Source organism: Vulpes vulpes, chromosome 11, assembly GCF_048418805.1.
Source record: "Vulpes vulpes isolate BD-2025 chromosome 11, VulVul3, whole genome shotgun sequence".
Lineage (NCBI taxonomy): Eukaryota > Metazoa > Chordata > Mammalia > Carnivora > Canidae > Vulpes > Vulpes vulpes.
Genome location: NC_132790.1, coordinates 8,230,637 through 8,244,260, shown reverse-complemented (window position 1 = coordinate 8,244,260; position 13,624 = coordinate 8,230,637). Strand labels below are relative to the sequence as shown.

General features: G+C 50.0%; 1 non-coding gene across 1 annotated transcript; it reads right to left on the bottom strand.

Moving 5' to 3' along the window:
* Positions 1–9,564: 9,564 nt before the first annotated feature.
* LOC112911577 (U12 minor spliceosomal RNA) lies at positions 9,565–9,714 on the bottom strand. Its single transcript, XR_003233391.1, has one exon. It is a non-coding gene; the product is annotated as a U12 minor spliceosomal RNA (small nuclear RNA).
* Positions 9,715–13,624: the final 3,910 nt, after the last annotated feature.

The window sequence follows — 13,624 nt, the reverse complement described above, 5'->3', positions numbered from 1 at the left end:
CTTCATGCCGAATCACCACGTTCTTACCGCCTTCTGACTGAGCCTAGTTCAGCTTCCCCTCGTTTTCTAGGTAAGGACACCTCTAACTCCCAAAAAAACAAAGAGAAGCAACTTGCCCAAGGCCACTCAAATAGTGGAAAATAATTGTTATTGCTATTGAAAATACCTATTGAGCGCTTAGGGTGTACCAGAGAATGTGCTGTGTGCTTTCCATTTTCTCATTTGATTTTTACCACGGTTCGAAAAGGAGGGAGGTACCATCAGGTGAGGTACTCGAAGGCTGGGGAGGTTAAGGGTAACTTGTCTGGTGATTAGTTAGTCGGGATTTCAGCTCCAAAATTCGGTTCTCCTAACTCTGGTTTGTGAGGCCTGGCATCTCAGCATCCTACACACACCCATTTCCATATCTCACTCAATCCTCGTGGTAGCCCTGCAGGCAAGGAGCCAGGAAACCTGCGTATAATCCTAGCTTTGCTATTAAATGCATCATGTGCTTTCAGGTAAACCAGTTCCCCTCTGTCTCAGTTTCCTTGTTTGTAAAAGCGGGGTAGCATCCTATTTATGGCCACAGATCTTATGAAACCATGAATGTGCATGTGCTTCCCCAGCTGAAAAGTGCTCAACGAGGGATTATTTTGGTTCTTTCCATTAGGTCCCTTTATCCTTTGAAGTCTGGCAGCTTTCTCTGGTGCTCCATCCATTCAGATCACCACTGGAGGGCCCACATTTGTTGTGAGTTAGATGACAGCTGGGTTTGTATTTTCTTCGGATGGAGCGTGGCCTGGATCTTAAATGGTTGTCAGCGAGACCTTTTCTAGCTGCTCAGAGGGACGACAGAGCTGGGCTGCCATTGCTTCCTCCGGATGTCTGTGAATGCCTGCAGAGGGGAGCGGGGGGGCCTCCAGCACCAAGTCCCCATGTCTCCGAGCTTGAAGGATGGTGCACAAAAAAGAATGGCTCCACGCTGAGTGAGCCTGAACCCTGCCTCAGAATCCCGGCCCGCCGCCCGAGCTGGTGGAAAGGCCAGGCCTGTGAGGTTTGGGTAATAAGTAATGCTGAGAAGTGGCTGTAGATACCAGGTTTCAGGGCCTCCCTGCTGCGGCAGCAGCGTATTGTAAACATTTCACAACATTTGGCCATTTGGGCTGTTGGGGTTTCTAGGAGAAATTCGTGTTAACCCTAACCAGTCTTTTTTTTTTTTTTTTTTTAAACTGGGGTGGGGAATACTGTTTCTTTCTCCAGTCTCTGCTGATTTCCCCCTCATCTGAAATCCTGTGCTACCGGATTCTCTCTGAAACTAGAGGAGGCAGGTAACCTTTTCGAGAGTCCTCTCTTTGCTGGACACTGTGCTAAAACTTTAACCTATGTTACCCTGTATCATTCCTGCAAAACCAGATCGCTCGCTCTCCTTGCAAGATTCACATTCTCTTGCTTTTTCTGCCGTACTAATGGTTTCACCTCATTAGTCCAGTTTCACCTGAACTAATAACGTTCAGCCTCTTTCATTGGCTCTTTCTCTGAATGTCACGTGCCCCTAGGCTCAGTCCTCAGTCCTTTTTTTCTCTTCTCGAGGACTTCATAGGTGAGCTTGTCCAGCCCTTAGGCTTTACCTTCCATGCTTGTTGTGTTAACATCCGTGTATGTCTCCAGACCCAAGTGTACACCTGTGCCCCGGGCTCATACACCCCACCTGGAAGTCTAAAAGAAAGCTTTGCTTCTGCCTGCCTCTTCACCCTCTTTTCACTTACCATGAGGCACAGTGACCTTTGGGCCATTCCTTGAACCTGTCGGTGACTTCCATACCTTAAAGTCTTTGCACCTGCTGTTCCCCATGCCTGGAAACGCTTCCCCCAGCGTTCACATGGCTGCCTTGCCCTCCCTTCAGGGCACCTCCCCTGAAAGATGTGGACTGGATACGTCATCCAAACCAGCTCCCCCTGCATGACCCCTACTTCCACTCTGTGCCTGTACCCTGCCCTTGTTTTTTGGTCAGAGCATTTACCCTATCTACAGTGGCATCACATGCTGATTTGTATACTTGTTTGCTGATGGTCCCTCCCCCCACCATGTAAATCCACAAAGGCGAATGCATTATCCTGTTCACCTCTGTACCTGGGATGTGGCTGCACGTGGTTAGGGGCTGATGAATGTTTGTTAGATGTCGAATGAAAGAATCACAAGAGGAGTAAGGTACCCAGTTTTATAGGTGAGCAAGTGGAGGCTGAAGGATGTGATAAACCCCAAACCACAGGCTTTTTTCTCCCCTCAGAAAAGGTATAATGGTTTTAATCCAGATCACCTACATGATAACACTACATTGAGTTATTCTGATAATAATTTATATTATCAAATTAATTATGATCATATCAAATGTATTATCAAATCCTTAAACAAGGATAGATCTCTCTTGGCTGCCCAGACAGCAAAACTCAGTATGTGCATTTCATAGCGATGCGGGTAGTGTATTATGACCATAATTTACCACACGTATGACCAATCTCTTTTTACCCCTGAAACATACACTTTTCTGACTTCACAAATAATCTCATCTTATTTATTATGTGTACAGTAATTGGCATTTGTAACTCTTTGTCAGCTCCAGTAGATGACCATTTATCTAGGAATCTAAATACTCGATGCATTCAAAGATAATTTTTCTTAAAAAGGTCTTTAAAAATAATGATCTGTTTATACAAAACCCCTCATCACTGTCCTCGCCTAAGGATGATTTGTCACAGTGCCTGGTGCAGGATAATGGGGGTGACCTAGGGTCAATTGGATGGTCCTGGGGCACCATGGTGTATCCTCCCGTGGCACATAGTTGAGGGATCCCCAGTCACTCCCTGTGCTTCTGCAGAAGCCGGTTATTTTGAGCTTTTATGTTGCAATTATATAAGCATATTTTATGTATCCATTCTTACAGCAAGAGAATCCAATCAGAAGCCGCTGAGCCGGGTCAACTCCTTTCCTTCTTTCTTTTTATTTTAACCGTCTCTCCTTTTGATCTTAAGAAGGCTGAACTCTGGAAATATCATGAATCCAGGACAGTTCAGAATCTGGATATTCAGAATATGTAACCTTCCCCTCACCTTGTCCCCCCGCTGTTTGTCCTACCTGGCACTTTGGCGTCCTTGATATCGCTTAATCCCCCTGCAAGGGTTTTTCTTCTCTTTGGATTTGATGCTTATCCCTGTGCCTTTATCAGGACCTTGCCCCACCTCCCCTCTGACTGGCAGTCCTTCTGGCACACAAAGACGGACTTTGATTGTATCTGACGCTTTCGGTTGGATGCTGCCTGGCTCACCCAGCCTTTGGATGGGGACTAGGACCCTGACGTCCGCCTCTCTAGCCACATCGAAAGCTGCTCCTGGACGATGACACTTGCAGATTTTAGCTCAAGGCAGGCTACCTGGAGCCACTCCCTAATTCTTGTCCAACTTCTTGGACATTTGTCCAACTTCTTGGTTGGTGGCAACCAGTTGTGCCTTTCCACAATCCCCTCTACACATCTGGGTAAAGATTCTTCATGAAGTTATGGCAGGAGATGCCTACAGGAGCACCGTTTTCTCGCTGCAGCTCCTCAAAATCAGACATGTCTAAATTCACCCTGGAGGAAGGTGGGTATAGACCAGAAACCATGCATTGAGAGAGCAAGGCAATGACTGCGTTGTTGCTCCCTTTCCTTCCATTCCAGCAGAATGCTTCTGGGCTGGTCTTTTCCTAGGGCTTGCATTTTAATTGCTATCCCCTCCCCTTCAAGCTCAGCTCTTATTCTGCATCAGTCTGAATTTCCTGTTCTCCCAGCCTTGCCCTCCTATTAAATTAGGAACTAGAAGTTTCCAACAGCTGACGCTGTTCTGGGGAGTACAGTTGGCAGTCTCTGTGCAAGACCTGCTGGGTGCTGTGGCTTGCATGCATCTGGATGTATCTACAGAATTACACGAGAGCCTCATGCTTTCATCTGTGCAGGTGTTCAGGTCCCGTCGCTCCTACCTAACAAAACACTAAGGTCCCCTGGAAGGTCTCAACAAAAGAATCCCATGTTATTGTCTCTTGGCATTCCTGTAGCTCTTTATTTTTTATCTTCTGGTGCTGATGGTAGGTGGGTATGTGCTTATGATTATTTTATTAGCCTTTCCTCCCAAGATTCATTTTTATTAAAAACACAAATATCACTGTAAATATCTAGGCAGGGTGGCTGAAGAGGATTTCGGGAGAGACGAGGCAAAAGAATTGAATGTCTGTAGGCGTAACCTGTTGCTTAAACAAACAGCTACAATACAGGCACAGACATTTTTCTTATAGGTGGCCTTTAGTTCTCATTCAGGTTGGGTGTGACTGCTAAAAGCTTGCTGTTTTAAAGCCAGACATGCCACGGAGGAAAAGGCAAGTTTATGGAGATTGTTTTAGGAAAATTCATGTTTTCTACTTTCTATAATTCCTACTCAAAATGCTTCCTAGTCATGCATATCTGGTTAGGCGGGCCAAGACATTTCCTTGTTTAAGCTAAGTTAGAATGGGTTTTCTTTTGTTTGCTGTCGGAAGCATCCTAATTGGTAAACACAGGTACCATGTACCCAACACTTGGCAGGTTACAAAGCACCTTCACAGGGGCGATCACATTCAAATCTCATGACCAGGTTGTAGGTACATTCAGATTCCCTTAGCACAGAAGAGGGGCCGGAGGTTCTGAGGGATGGGAAAGCCATCCAGAGCCATACTGCCAATGGTGGTGGACCTGCACTTGAACCTAAGTCTTCCCTTTGGGTTTCAAGTTCTTCCTACAATTTCACACTGTCTCACAATGAAATAGGCTTGTTTTTCTGTCCATCTATCCATCCATGCATCCAAAACCATTCATTGAGGACCTACTGTATACCAGACAATGTCTAGAATGCCCAGTTTGGCAGGGAAGGTAGTGAGTGAATAGAGGGATAGTTATAGAAAAGTATGACAGGTGCTCAGGCATTAGCATCCGGGCTCTGGGAAAATAAAGGAGGGACACCCGGCCTGAATCAGGAGTCAGGGAAAGCTTCAAGGAGGAAGTGATGCTACAGCAGAGGTTTGACATGTTTGTGTATTTAATAAGCATTTATTTCCCCGAGTGGTATGTTTCCTATGCACCACTTTTCTGCCCTCCCATTATGGCACTCTATGTTGAGCTCAGTTGTCCAGAAAGTAGTGGGGTGGAGATAGTTCCAGAAGGAATAACATTCCCAGTGTTCTAGGAACTTTGAGTGATAAGGTGGCCCAGAGCAGTCTGTGAACACATGAGGTGGGCAAAAGGAACCAGACAAGAAAGACATGGTTCTGATCCTATCTTTTTCCCAGATCTTACTTTCTTGTTAGTAGCACAAAGGATCTGGATCTGTAAAAAGCTGAAAAGTATTGACTGTGTCGTCTCCAGCAGGTAATAAGAACAGGGGACATGGGGATGTGGTCCAGGAGCTTGGTGGGGTGCTGCCCCAGGCTCTCCAGTAGCCTCGTGCCTTTGCACTGGCTCTTCCTTCAGCCCGGAAAGCCTTTGCCCATCTTGCCCATCCATTAACCTCTAGTTCATCCCCTGCTCTGTTCTGCCCATTTCCAGGCAGATATGGAAGCTCTTCTCAGCTCCCACAGAGCCCTGGGCTACAACGTGCCTGTGCCTCTTATCGTGTTTGGATAGTTGCATGCTTGACTCTCCATTAGGCATGGGCTCTGTGGGGGAGGGACCACCCCTCTTCCCTCTGTGTTCCTGGCACATAGAATGTATGGATGAAAGGTGGTGGACCGTGGACTTGGGTTTGATCATAGACCTTCGAGTTGGAAGAGGTTTCCAAACATGACCTGGGTATTCAGAATAAAGTACTTTCATACCTAACATACAGACAAAACTCTCAAAGCCCAGAGAGGTTAAAGGATTTACTGACAATGGCCAGCCGGGTCTCTGCTTCCTAGTGCAAAGCTGGGGCCATCCCACCAAGACCCCCAGGATTTCCACCTTGTCTCACTCCTTTGGGAAACTAGAGGAGGCGTTTTCTCTGGGAAAGCTGAAGGAGTCAGGAGCCAGGGTCTAACAGCTCGCGGAGAAGGATGATGGGAAGCGAGTGAAGGTTCATTTGGGTAACAGCCTTTTGAATAGATTAAGACGGTGGGGCTGGGGGGCAGGTGGAAGATGAGGGGGGCAGCATTTGACGGGGCGGAGCTGCCTGGGCCTGGAACTAACAGCTCCTCTCTGGGGAGGGCCGAGAGGGTTTCCCGGAGCGTGTGGGAGACAAGCTCCCAGCGCCGTGAAGTGGTGTGTACTGCACACACCTCCCCCAGCCGTGGCTGTCACGGACCGGGCCCCTGCACACCTGGCATCTGGATTCCCGCTTCCAAGTTGCAGGGGACCCTTTGAGGCCATCGGAAAACAGGGTGGGGCGGGCTGCTGGGGGCGCCTGCTTCATTCTGTGCAGCCCTCGGTGCTTTGGGGTGTCATTTCGTTCTTTGTTCCTCCATCCCTGACCTGATGCCTTGGCAGCGTGCCTCTGGCTCCGCGGGGCCCCACGCTTCCCGGGCTGCTGCTGCTGGTCCAGACCCCGCGAGGGCACCTTATCAGCGCCCTGGCAGGCGCGGGGTGGCGGCGCCGTGCGTGCACCAGGTCCCTGATAGCTGGCCTAGTGCAAAGCTGGGGATGAACGCTGCTCCCATCGCCTCGAGAATGGCCCGTGGAGCGCGGGGCGGGGTGCCCGGGGGAGCCCGGGGGGAGCCGCGGACCCGGAAAGCGCTCCCTGTCGCAGAGGCCAACTTTGTTCCCCGGAGCCTCCAGGTGCCCGGCCCAGAACAGGTTGGGCGCTACCTTTGGTTGTGGTTTTCCGCCCGGAGAGAATGGATGATCCGTACGCACATTCCGGGCCCTGCGGAGGGGGCTCTGGCAAGAAGTGGGCCGGGCCAGCCGCTGAGCACCCTGGGGACGGGGCGTCTGTTGTAGTTCTCGGGTCGCAACCCGGGCACATGGCTCTGCGGGTGCCCGTGGGCCTGGGGCCAGCCCTGCCCCGCTCCGTGGTGGCTGTGTGCTCTCAGGAAGCCGCCTGCCCTCTCCTGATTTCCTGTCCCGGCACGTGCAGGGACCGGGCCAGAGAGGTTTCCTGGGGATGCTGCTGCCCAAACGGAGTCTTTTTTTTTTTTTTTTAAGATTATTTCTTTATTCCTTCGAGAGAGAGAGAGACAGAGAGACAGAGAGAGAGGCAGAGACACAGGCAGAGGGAGAAGCAGGCTCCATGCAGGGAGCCCGATGTGGGACTCGACCCCGGGTCTCCAGGATCACGCCCTGGGCCGAAGGCAGCGCTAAACCGCGGAGCCCCCCAGGCTGCCCCCAAACTGAGTCCTAACGGAGGCGGCGGCGGCAGCGGAGCTCCACGGCGGGCAGGGGAGGTCAGCTCCCTGGGCTCATGTAGCTGCTAGGGAGGCCGGCGGGCTTGCCCCGTGGGTCAGGGTCAGGCAGGCCAGGTGGAGGGGGTCAGGGAGCGGGGACGCCCAGGGCCGGGGACAGGGTGCAGAAGCCGGGAGGGTTGGAGAGAGAGTAAGCACAAGGTCCGTTACCCGACAGGAGGATGGCAGTCGGGATGGGGAGCCACAAAGCCGTGACAGTGACCGGAGAATTCCAGGTGACCTCTGGAAGAAGTGTGTGCCCAGGCCTGACACTCGGTTCACTAGGACATGTCCGTCTCCTTTCCGTTTGCTGGTTATGTTCTGAAGCAGACGCCTGAGGGGCCGCTATGGAGGGAAGGGTAGGGACGGGACAGTGGCAGTCGCCTTGGCCCCGACGTCTGCCGGGCCTGGCCCCCTCCGCCGCCCTGGCTCTTCCCTCCCCTAGCATCGCCCGACCCGGCCGTGTCCCTGGGGTGCTGACCGCATGCCCGTGGGTACTTCTCAGGGGGGTTTCTCCGCCTCCCTCCAGACGGCCTGCGTTGCCAGGGACCCCCGAGACCCGCGTGCCTTCCTCCTGCCTCTGCTGTCTGCGTGGGACCCGGCGGCCCCGCTCACCTGCCCACCGAGCCTCCCCAGGGAGCACTTCCTGCCTCCAGGAGCTTAACAGGCTCCTCCGCATCACCCACAGAACATCTCAAAGGACAGATTTAATGAATATTTTGGGTAGCTAGAATGTCTATAATTATAGACATTTATAATAACGTTATATAATTAATATCCTGAACTATAGTTGTGGAAGGGATAAATACTGCCGGGATGGTTTTTACCTTCCCGACATCCCTTTTGTTCTGATCCTCCTCACCCCCTGGTTGTTGTATTACTTGCAATTAGCCTTGTAAGCGGAATCTTTTTATGCAAACAAATAAAACTAATAAATAATAGAGTACGTCTTCTCTTTGCTCTGGAAACAGTCTAGTTGGCCTCAATGAGACCTGAACCAACACAGCAATATTGATATCCATCAAGCCTGTGACAGTGGGATTCTCTCCATATCAGATTTCCCTAGGCAACTGGTGTCCCCTTGCGTTAGATATATTATCCCCGGGGCTCTGAAAGTCTGCCACTAGCTGGAAGTCGTGCTGGACCACGACATGCTTGGACTGTCTCCGGAATTTCTATGTTTTGTCATCTAACGCTCAGGAAGTGAAGTGCTTCGGAGGGAGGAGGTTACCGTGAGCCGCGTGGGTGTGCAAGGAGGAGGAGCTTCCATCTCCAGCCACCCTCCGTGGTGTCCTCTGTGACTGCAGGCCAGCAGCAAGTGACGGAGCCTTCGATTTCATGGCAAAGTATCGGTGGTTGGTGTGCTCTAACGTTATGACGCCGTGGTTGATGTGCCCACTGGGCCCAGCTGCGGAAGCAGTTGGAGCAGGTCTTCTGGGTAGGTTGTAAATACAAATCTGATCGTGTCTTGCCTGCTTGTGATCCTCCGTGGGCTCCTGGTCACCTCTACAAAATGTCCAAGCCCTTCAACTCAACAAAGAGCTCTTCGATGAGGGTGACTAGCTGCCCCACTTTGCTTGACACTGGGGCGGGGGGAGGTGGGTGGGATGGGATTCCTAGGATGTGGGACTCTTAGTGCTGAAAAAGGAAAGTCAGGGCAAATTGGCTGAGTGGGCCCTCCCTGTAACCACAACCTAGGCTCACCCCTCTGCAGCCCCAATTCCTACACCTCTCCATCTAGTGGTTCAAACTGGGTTGTAATGGTTCCTTGCTGTTTCCTGCCTCTTTGCCTACACCCTTGCTCTCTTGGCTGCCTGGAAGGCTGCCCCAGCTCCCCTGTGGGCCTGATTCTCCTCTTCGTTTAAGACTCAGCTAGGGATAGCCTCATCTGGGAAGCCGTTGCTGACCCTGTAAGCTGGGGCATTTCTCCTGTCTGAGCATGTCCTCATCCTCACAGCCGTCGGGCTATCCCTTCATTATCTATTTCCTGGTCTCTCTCCACCACTGGACTGGGAGCTTGGTGGAGGCAGGAATATGACCTATTAGACCTGGTACTCCTGGCACCTAGCACAGTGACTGGACATAGGCATTCCTTAAATGATTAATTAAAAGATTTTTTTTTTAACTCTTTAAATATTTGAGTGAATGGATGAATTTTTTTTTTTTTAAATCCGGGCAGATCGTGGCTCCCAGGCATCCCACAAAGTAGGCGGGTCACCTTAGGGGCGACCTTTACCCGTTCAAAAATTCGTCTCACATTAGCAGTGAGGATTCGGGCGTCACCCCGAATCGTTATTTTCCTTACTCATAAGTTTAAGGCATGAACAGATGAATTTAAATACAGTTCAGGCATCAGTGGACTTGCAAAACTGTGCACTGGCATTCTACCGACAAGCATGTGGAGCAGTTCATGGGAGATAGGGAGGCCCTGAGTCTTTTGAGGGACAAGGTGGCTCAGGGCCACCAAACAAACTGTCCAGGGAAAATGGGACTGGGGCTGGGGAGAGGATATTGAATGAGAGTGTTGGCAGTCTGAGGCTCTGACGCACGCTGGTGTCCCGGGAGCTGGGATGGGGAGAGAGAGAGGACATCCCGGGCATGAGTGAACCAAATATAACATCAGGGCAGATGGACGGTTATTGGTCATTTGGCTCTTTGGGGCCAAAGAGATATGCTTATCTAGGATGTCTGCCCAAATAGGGGTTGGGTGGGGGGAGAGACAGAGAGGGAGGTAGGAGATCTAGGAAGGTGACCAGGACACAGAACTTATGAGGTTCCTTTTAGAGAGGCCCTGTCTGGGCGTCTAAGGGCAGAGCGGAGCTGTGAGGCCACCAAGCAGGACCTAGGAGGATGAAGGCTGGTGTGGGCAGCATGTCCCGCGCCAGCTGGGTGGTGGCCAGGACTAGTCCACAGGCTGCTCAGTGGGCCCGTCACCGCCTGGCCTCCTGGTGGGCACGCTGCTGGAAAAAGAAGTCCCCAGGCTCCTGAAGGGGCTGCCTTGTGCACTGGAATTCTGTGTGCAGGATGAATATTTCAGAAAGGCAGCTGGGAAAGGCAGTGCCTTTTTAATCTAAGCTGAATAGGAGCCCGAGGGGGAAGGGCACGGCGTCCTCAGGAGTGGAATAATGTGCTTGCAGCACCATGCTCGCCGTGTACAATGGGACAGGGGCTGAGTGCAGGAGATGGCTTTGGTTATAGAATTCTTTTCCCCTCGGCCAATAGTGAATGAGAGCCTGGAATTGTGGGCAGTGACCTTCGGCGGCAACACAGGGTGGGTGAGGCGACTGTGCCACCCCCGATGAATCGGAACATGTGGGGGACATCAAGCAGGCCTGCCGTCCACCGAGCGGCCCCCTCTGGCCAGATGCTGGGCTGTGCTGTACGTGAATGACTTCACTATGTTGCAACAGGAGCCCAGTGGCAAGAAATGATCGCTCCCACTTTATAGAGGAGACCACCGTGGCCCAGAGAAGTCTGATAACTTCAGAGCACTTAGCGCGACGCCTGGCACGGCATCCCAGCCACGGTAGCTAAATTTCAGATGAGGTTTGATCTGTGCCAGCCCTTGTGCCAAGTACTTTATTATGATTATTTTTAAAGATTTTATTTATTTATTCATAAATAAATAGGCATCTCTTATGTTATCCCTAATAACAGGCAGAGGGAGAAGCAGTCTCCATGTAGGGAGCCTGATGTGGGACTCGATCCCGAGTCTCCAGGATCACAACCTGAGCTGAAGGCAGACGCTCAACCACTGAGCCACAGGTGCCCCCGTCCCAAGTACTTTAAAGATATGGCACATTTAATCCTTACAACCACCTGGGATATGGGTACCATTATTCGCCCCATTTTCCAGATGAGGAACCTGAAGCCAGGGTTAAGGAGCTTGCCCAAGGCCACACAGCTAGTAGGTTAACAGCCAGATTTCGAACCCAGGTAGGCTGACTCCAAAGTTTGAGTGCTCACCCATTTAGGATACTCCCTTGTATACAGAGCACACTACATAACCGTTAGCTTCTGTTACTGTTATCAGCTCCCCACGCCCCCAAAGCACACAGCTTGGGAGTCCACTGAACGTCTTTATTAGGCTGAGGGAGGGATTTGTGGATTTGCCAATTAACTGGGGGTTAGTAAGAACAGCCAGTTGCCGTCAACACAGTGGCAGATCCTGTTAGAGCCTGGTCGTATCTGTGTTTTCTTTCTGGGCTCACAGCCCCATTGCACGTCCCTGCCTCCTTTGCAGGGAAGTGGGGCCATGCCAATGAATGGGAGCCAACAGAATAGGAGCAGAAGGGATGCGTACCACATACTTGCTCCCAGCCCAAAATAATCCTCCCGTCCGTGATCCTAGAAGACTTAAAGGAGAGTCACAGGTGGTAGGAGCCTGGGAGCCTGAATGACTGCATGGAATACCTCCTGCCATGACCTACCCCCTGCCCACCTTGCTGGCCTTATGATGAAAACATGGGGCCATCTCTATTGGGTTAAGTCACTGAGATATACTATTACAGCGGTCAGCTTCTCCTCCACCAATAGCATAGAGCTTTTATAAAAGCCCTTAAGAAGGGCCTTTTTTTTTTTTTTTTTAGATTTTATTTATTTATTCATGAGAGACACACAGAAAGAGAGATAGAGACATAGGCAGAGGGAGAAGCAAGCTCCATGCAGGGAGCCCGATGTGGGATCCCAGGACTCCAGGATCAAGCCCTGAGCCAAAGGCAGATGCCCAACTGCTAAGCCACCCAAGTGTCCTCAGAAGGGCCTTAGCCCACTTGTGTACCACATTAAATAGAGGCCGAGAGAGTGGGGTTTCGAAACAGCACAGGCTTTAGGTGGGACACAAGTGAGTTCTGATCCCGGCTTGTGCCTCAGCAGCCCTGTGCCTCAGCTGGGTTGTTGTGAGAGAGACATAATGCAGCTAAAGCCTCTAGCACGATGCACCCGGTGCATACTAGCTTCATAAATGTTAAAGATTTTTCCCTTTAGTAAAACAGCAGTTGTCCAATATGTGTTAAAACCCAAAATGTTTGCATGGCTATTAACCAAGCAATTCTACTTCCAGGAATTTATTCTAAGAAAATAATCTTGGATGCTCAAAGATTTAGCTATTAAAGTGTTTATCTCAGTGTTGCATTTAAGTGAAAAATTGGAAGCAAGCTAAATTTTCAGCAGTAGGAAATTGGTTAAACTGTGGCGCATCTATTCAATTGAGAACCACCCAGCCATTAAACATTATGGAATAGAAGGACATGCAATAATATGAAAAAATATTCACAGTAAGAATGTGGAGCAACCAGATTACAAAATAGTGTATATTCCATGAACCCATTTTTCAAAAACAAAAACCAAAGCATAGATACATATATACAAAAGAAGAGACTAAAAGTTTATACCCTAAAATATTAAAGAGTTAATCTTTGGGGAGTGCGGTTGTGAGCTTTGAGTTTTTTTCTCTCCTTTGCTTATTTGTACTTTCTAGGTTTCCTATTCTACAGAGGCATTATTTTGATAAAAAGAAAAAAAAACTAAGTTATAAAAACTCTTTTTTTTTTGGCCTTGTCTGCATTAGCCATGACAGGCCTTATCACCGTGTGTGACTGTTCTTGGACTATGTGAGAGACAAAAACAAATGTGAATTGACACAGGGTATCTCTGGAAATATCTAGAATGGGGTTGTATTGCTGTCATTTGTGGTTTAGTTGGGTGCTGGTGGTTGGCTGTCTAATATCATGGGTATCATGTGCATGTGGGACACATGCGCACATGGAACTTTCTACTCCTCCCTTCACCCAGAAAGTGCTGCTGCTGGTGTAAACCTTGTCCTTGACCCTCATGTCTGTGTACCCTGAGACACTCTCCAGGTACCCAGTGGACATGAGCTCCTTTGGACAGACTAAGGGCCGCAAGATGAAGAATGGAAACTCCCAGCCTTAATATAACAAGGCATCTGGCTCGGAAGCACGTGGTGCAGCAGCCTTCCCTGGGCTTGATACACACTCACCACTGGCTTTCTTACACCCCCCAACCCCACCCCCCTCTGCCCTGAGCCGGGGACCGATGGATATATAGAAGTGTGTTTCAAGCTTGTCAAAAACACGCTTTTGCAGAAATAAGTGAACCACAGATTGGGAGAAAATATTTTCAATGCCTACATCTGGCAAAAGGACTCCCATCTGGTATATATAAAGATTTCCTACAAATTGACAATAAAAAGGCAACTCAATAAAAAGGG